The sequence below is a fragment of the Piliocolobus tephrosceles genome, unplaced genomic scaffold (genome assembly GCF_002776525.5).
Source record: "Piliocolobus tephrosceles isolate RC106 unplaced genomic scaffold, ASM277652v3 unscaffolded_41462, whole genome shotgun sequence".
Lineage (NCBI taxonomy): Eukaryota > Metazoa > Chordata > Mammalia > Primates > Cercopithecidae > Piliocolobus > Piliocolobus tephrosceles.
This window is the reverse complement of record NW_022325935.1, coordinates 11451-18510: the sequence shown is the minus strand read 5'-3', so window position 1 is coordinate 18510 and position 7060 is coordinate 11451. Positions and strand designations below refer to the sequence as shown.

At 46.9% G+C, this 7060-nt stretch overlaps 2 non-coding genes across 2 annotated transcripts; one reads left to right on the top strand and one right to left on the bottom strand.

The window, feature by feature from the left end:
* Window positions 1-499: 499 nt before the first annotated feature.
* Window positions 500-663, top strand: LOC113223473. The gene has a single exon (XR_003308747.1). It is a non-coding gene; the product is annotated as a U1 spliceosomal RNA (small nuclear RNA).
* A 5949-nt stretch (window positions 664-6612) lies between these two features.
* Window positions 6613-6684, bottom strand: TRNAQ-CUG. Its single transcript has one exon. It is a non-coding gene; the product is annotated as a tRNA-Gln (tRNA).
* Between the last annotated feature and the right edge of the window lie 376 nt (window positions 6685-7060).

Here is a 7060-nt window from a genome sequence, read left to right as displayed (position 1 = left end):
GGAAGGCGGAAGTTGCAGGGAGCCGAGATCTTGCGACTGCATTGCAGCCTGGGCGACAGCGCGAGACTCGGCGCCAAACCAAAAACAAAAAACTACAACAGAAACGCCCGCTTCTTTGGGGAAGACCAGGGACGGGGAAGGGAGGGAAAGAAGAGGCAGACGTCACTGTCCCCGCAAGCTGTGGCAGCAGGTGGTTCGGCTAAGTGGGCGGACGATGGGGCGGAAAAGCAGACGGGGACCGGGAACGCGCTGTCGGTGACATCACGGAGAGGGCGACTTCTATGTAGATGAGGCAGCGCAGGGGCTGCCGCTTCGCCACCGGCTGCTTCGCCACGAAGGAGTTCCCGTGCTGTAGGAGCGAGCCCAGGACCGCCGGTCGGACCTGAGAGTACCAGCTGTTTGTCAGGGCTAGGAGGGCTCGGGGGTGCGCGGGGCAAGTGACCGTGCGTGTAAAGGGTGAGGCGTGTGGGGCTGTGGCAGGGCGGAGACACACGAACTCATACTTACCTGGCAGGGGAGATACCATGATCACGAAGGTGGTTTTCCCAGAGCGAGGCTTATCCATTGCACTCCGGATGTGCTGACCCCTGCGATTTCCCCAAATGTGGGAAACTCGACTGCATAATTTGTGGTAGTGGGGGACTGCGTTCGCGCTTTCCCCTGAACTTTTTGTGTTGAAAAAATAGACTCCGCGCAAAGTATTACTGTTAACTTATACGTGTTCGTGGTTTGGGTGGTATTTCAAGCGTTTTCCGTTCTCATTATAGTCACAGTGAATACCGTGTTGCCGTATTCTCCCCGCCGCCGTGAGCTTGTTTAACACAAGCTAAGTGGCCGCAGAGCCGTTTTTTTCTCTCTTTCTACGTGGGGCTGCTTTTTGCAGATTGCTTCATGGTCTCCAGTCTTTTGAGTTCTCACGCTCTGTGGAAACCTTCGTGTTTTTTCGTGGCCCCCAGTCACCCTTCACACAGCCTCTGCTTCTAACCGCAGCCCCCACAGGAGTTTGTGGGATTTCTGTGCTAGCGGGGAACGTGTTCTCACCTGATAGAACCAGGTAGAAACTTTACGCAGTCGGGTGCTGTTCTCTGGGATGAAAGCAGGGCCTTTGGTGCTGTTCTTTGCGATGAAAGCAGTGTCCCTGTTCGGTTGTAGACAAACACGCTTGCTTTCTGTAGGGGAACGGGGAGGGGGCTTTCCAGGCGCCCAGGTGACCTTGCTCATGTTCACCTAGGCCTGCAGGTCGGAACCGCAGTCTTACCTGTAGGCAGAAAGGGCTGCGATCTACCCCAGCTACCCCCCAGCTACCCGAACTACCCAGCAATAAAATGGGACACATTACGGAAAGATGAGATGGCATGGATAATCTCAAAAACATTATGCCCAGTGACGAAAAGAGGGCATCCTGTGAGGCGCCATCAAGGTGAATTTCTAGAACAGGTAAAACTAACCTGTATAGTGACAGAAACTACATCATTGATTGCTGGGGTCAGGGAGAGGGCGGGACTGACTGCAAAGGGCAGGAGAGGACCTTTTAGAGTAATAGACACGTCATCAAACTTGAAATGGATGCGTTGTACCATAGTCAGCTCACACCTTAATCAACTTGGTTGTAAAAAGGAATAAGAAGACCACTCCAAATCTTAATGTCTTCTACTTAATTTAGTGTCTGTTTACCCTTAGAGGATTCCTTTAGAAAAATGTCTCTCTAACTGTGCTAGGGAGTTGAGGAATTCCTTCATTTCTGTTTCTGTCTCTTTGTCTACAGTTAAGTTCATGCACTATTAAATGGAATATTTGTAAAATAAAAATAGAGTCTAAGCTAAATTTTGTAAAAGCATACATATATGCATCTTTATTATTTTATTATTTTTTTCATATATATATATATCCTTATTATTTTTTCTTCTTTTTCTTTTTTGGGGCCTGGTGGGGATAGTCTAGCTAAAATATACATTCCTATCTCTGTAGATATACCACAAGACCATTGCTCCAGTGTTGCCCAAATGTTATGAGAGATTATTTTTGAACTTAAGGTGATCAAAAATTTTACATATGTTTACATCTTCTCTAATGTATGGTCTATGCTTAGCATGTTTAATTTTTTTTTTTTTTAAGACAATGGCTTAACAGTGATTTGGAAGAAAAATATGTACCTATATTAATAGTAGTTAATTCCAGGAGGTGTGAATATGGATGAGAAGTTATCTTCCCCTTTATGAATTTTTTAAGTTTTTAAATGGAAAATCCTCAATGACCTGGAAGTGAACGAACAGATTAGATATGGAAGGGGTGTGGGGCAGGTGAGAGGAAAATGTAAAGGGAAGGACAAACCCAGTTCTGGCAGGACCGTGTTTAACTCGAAGGTTTCTGTGGAGCAGTTGTTGGGATAAGAAGAATATGGGGGAGGCAGGAGAATCATGAAAATATTTAGGACAGTGTATCGCCTGTCTTATCATTCCTCCTCCTTTTGTGTTTCTTCAAAAGAAATACACAGACTTACATTTCTTTTCAAGCATGCTTACCATTTGTGTTTCTCTTTTATTAATGTAACTGCCCAGTAGGTTTATCTTGCCGATTGCCCAGATAAGCCAATGGAGCTGAGAACATCAGGCTTTCTACAATAGAGAAAGAATTTAATAAATGCAGAGGTAGCTAGGTGACCAGGACAGGGGTTTATTATTACTCAAATCTGCCAAAATTCAAAGACTAGAGTTTTTTGTTTGTTTGTTTGTTTTTTAAGGATAGTCTGGCAGGCAGGGGACTAGGGAATGGGCAAAGCTGATTGGTTGGGTTGGGGGATGAAATCACAGTGTCAGAGCTTGTTTACTGCACTGAGTCAGTCCCTGGGTGAGGGCCACAGGACCAGATGAGCCAGTTTACTGGTCTGGGTGTGCCAGCTAGTCCATCATAAGGCAGGGTCTGAAAAATATCTTGAACACCAATCTGAGGTTTAACGCTAGCAATGTTATATATAGGCACAGTTGGGGAGTTTAGGAATCGTGTGGCTTCTGGCTGCATGGCTCCTGAGCCATAATTTCCAATCTCGTGCCTAATTTGTTAGCTTTGCTAAGGAGGTGTGATCCCCAAGATAGGAAGAAGTTTGTCTCGGGAAGGGGTAATCATCTTTGCTTCAGACTTAGACTTGGAACTAAACTCCTCTCATAGCCTGGCCTATGCCCAGGAATGGAAAAGGGCAGCTCAGAGGTTAGAAGCAAGATGGAGTCAGGTCAGATTTCTTGCACAGTCATAGTTTTCTTATGTCAGGTTTTTCTCACTGTCTTAATTTTTGCAAGGGTGATTTCGCTAGGAGCAGTATAAACACAGTGGTTTTGAGAATGTCTTCTGGAGCCAGGCTGCCTTCACTTCAAATTCCTGCTTTCAAATCCTCCTTTGCTGGCTGAGTGACCCTGGGCAGGTCACTTAACGTCTTTGTGCATCTCAGTTTTCTCATATGGAAGATGAAGGTGATGGTGTGACCTCGGCCTGAGGTAAGGACTAAATGAGTAAACATATGCACTCATCAACTGTGCATAACATGTGGCACTTTGTGATTCAGGCACAGTTGATAATGTGCATATGTTACTCATGTGCATGTTATCTCTTGTATTTTGCCTGCAACACTGCACAAAGAGCAGATGTGATGAAAACCATTTGTACTGAAGTTACAGCAGTGATACTTTCCAGTGACCCTGCACCCTCCCAGGGAGACTGCAGCAATCCTCTCACCAGCAGTAACCTCCTGAGCTGGGAGGTTCCAGGAAGGCCCCTCAATCTCCAGCAGGTTTGACCCTCAAGGAGCTTCAGGGAATGAGCTAGAGAAGTATTTCTATCTGGGAGGAACTGGGAGTTTATTAGCTCATCTGTTCAGCTCATCCAAAGGGGAACAATGATTCAATTTCTGGCTTCAAATCTGCCCCAATAAAATTCTTATAGTTTTGGCCGGGTGCAGTGGCTCATGCCTGTAATTCTCGCACTTTGGAAGGCCGAGGTGGGTGGATTACCTGAGGTCAGGAGTTCGAGACCAGCCTGGCCAACATGGTGAAACCCCATCTCTACTAAAAATACAAAAAGTAACCAGGCGTGGTGGTGGGCGCCTGTAATCCCAGCAACTCGGGAGGCTGAGGCAGGAGAATCGCTTGAACCCAGGAGGTGGACATTGCAGTGAGCTGAGATCACGTCATTGCACTCCAGCCTGGATGACAGCACAAGACCCTGTCAAAATATATATATATTTTTTATAGTTTTATAGTGGAAGACATTTCTACATGTAGGGGAGGAAAGATGACTTTTGCTCACCCAGCCTAGGTTCACTGCTGAGACCCTTTCAGCAAAAGACACACTAACAAGAGAAGAGTATATGTATTTATTTAATAAAGTTTTACATGACAGGAGTGCCTTCTAAAGGCAATGAAGGCCCATGGAAACAGCTAAATCTCAATTTATTTATTTATTTATTTTTGTTTAACAGTCAGTTTGTTGAAGAATGGATAGTCATGGAGCGGTATGATAAGACAATAATAGTATGACCTAGCAGTAACAAACTCAGGAAAACTTAGCCAGGCCTCTGTGTTCAGGCTCTTCTCTGTGTCCCTGTGTCTTCAGAATCGAGGATGCACCTTTCCTCTGGGTACAGAGAGTGCACCTCTCACATAAGTGTCTTTTAATCGACTTCAGAGAAGAAGGGCAGCCGGTGGTGGGGTGACAATGACCTTCCTGCTTCTGTTGTTTACTCAAATTCCTTTAGCATAAAACATTCAATACCCCAAGATGTTATATTTTGGAGTAGCATGTCATGAACCCCACCATGCTCATGCAACAAAACCCAGAGTCTTTGAAGAGTGATGACTACAAAATATTTAAATTCAAAATACAAATGATGGCCAAGTAGGGTGGCTCATACCTGTAGTCCCAGCAGGGAGGTGCAGGGAGGCCCAGGCAGGTGGATCACTTGAGTTCTGGAATTCGAGAGCTGCCTGGCCAATATGTTGAAACCCCATCTCTACTAAAAATACAAAAATTAGCCCAGCATGTGGTGCACACCTGTTGTTCCAGCTACTTTCAGGGTGTGGGGAATGAGTGGGCTGAGGATCAACTGAAACAGTATCCTATTTACAAATGATTTTTTTTCCTATAAGGCTAGTCAAGTGAAGCAGTGGAAGTGGAGAAGGCACAATGAACCTGTAACTGGTTGTGATCAATTATTTGTAAACAGGATGAATTTTTATGCACTATACACTGTTGTCAAATTTACATATGCTGCAAAACTGGAGGTGAACAGCAGTGCCCTGGTCTCTTCCTACACTTACCTCTAGGGATAACAATTTTTAATGCGTGCAGCCAACCTGTACGTAAATATTGTTACACTTTGTCCAATTTTCCTCCCCAGGCCCTGCCGTCCAGCCTGCAAGGGGAAACAGAGTTTGTGTGTTTCCTTACCTTCTAGTCCACTCCAAGGAGCCAAGAAGGCGTCATCTCACCCCACTCAATCCCCGCTCGTCCTCCAAACTGAGCCCTTCAAAGATTGCGGTGATTTTCAGTCCTTCGTAATCGCTCTCAGCCCCAAAATGTGAAAATGAGAGCGATGGTCCTGAGCGCCTGGAGTGACATCTTAGTTAGCTCCCAAGACCCATCAGGAACCTCATCCCAAGTGCTCTGAAGAGCAGGAGAAAACATTTTTAACTCTGGTAGCGTCCTAAGGCGTCTTCTTCTTGGGGCAGGGTTCTGACGGGACGAGGGGGAGCCCCGCCGTCAGAAACTCGCCCCTCAGAGCTGCTCAGGCTCCTCTTCCCCGTGGTGCTGCTGGGAGCTCGGCCGGGGCGGCGGAGGATCAGAACCCGCGCTCCCAGGCCGCGCGCTTGAAGAGGCCGCCGGGAGGATTTCTCTTTCCGGCTCAGATCTTGGGATAAATAAATGAGATTTCCCGGAGTCAGGTTCCAAAGCTTAGTGAAATGGCTACTTTTAGGGTCCGCAATAGAGACGTAGGCGCTAAAAATTCGGCATAAAAATCTGAGTATGAAGAAGAGAATAAATTAACACTCGGAATCAGATGGGCCATGTGAATAAAGCATTGCTATCCCAAGTTAGGTCTCCAACCATCCATCCTAAACTGAGACACAATCTCCAATGACTGAGCTAACCCCATCAAAATTTCTCACGCCACCGTTTACTTACCAAAATGACAATGGGTGCCATTACGAGATTTCCCGGGTGAAAGTCCCGGTCTAGGACTGAGGGGCGGCAGCCTTTATAGTGGAGGAGACCTCTCTCCCCGAGGCGGGGAGTTGGGGCGGGAGGTCCGGGCTTCCGATTGCTGGGTGCCAGGAGGCTCGCCCAGGAAGGGGACCCTGCAGGATCGGTGACCCCGACTGGATGATTCGGCAATTTCCCTGTGGTCCCTGCCACTGTGAGAACTCGGCTTCTGGGACCCCGAACACCTAAGAGGGAGACGGAGAGGGGCTAAGGAGCTCCAGGTACATCGCGAGGCTCAGACAGCGGGAGCAGAAGGGACACGCAGGCCCGCAGCTCAGAGCTTCTGAACGTCAGTGGAATCCCCATTCCATTTAGGGAATAAAACACTGCACTACCGTCCTAATGAAACTGAAAGATACACAAAGGTTCCACCGAGACTCGGACTCGGATCGCTGGATTCAGAGTCCAGAGTGCTCACCATTTCACCATGGAACCTCACAATGCAAGTTTGCTGGCGGTGTCTGAATTCCTAATAAGTAGCAATAGTTCCCACCCACCTATGTCAAGGCATTTCTACTATCCCACAAGCAACATTCGAGGAATGTGGATCAGTAGGAAGGAGCCATCCCTCTTGCTTTGTCTCTGTCCTCTCCTTTGATCGGCTTCTATCATTGCATTTGCACCTCGGAAAATGAGGCAATATCCACTGTGGGTTTAGGGCCAGAGAAGAGCCCTTGAAGCCTCGGTCATAAGAGTTTCCTGTGCCAAGGTGAAATATCTTTCTTCTTTTCTCTCTTTCTCTCCTTCTCTCTTTCTCTCTTTCTCTCTCTCGTTCTCTCTCTTTCTTCTTTCTCTCTCTTTCTTTCTTTTC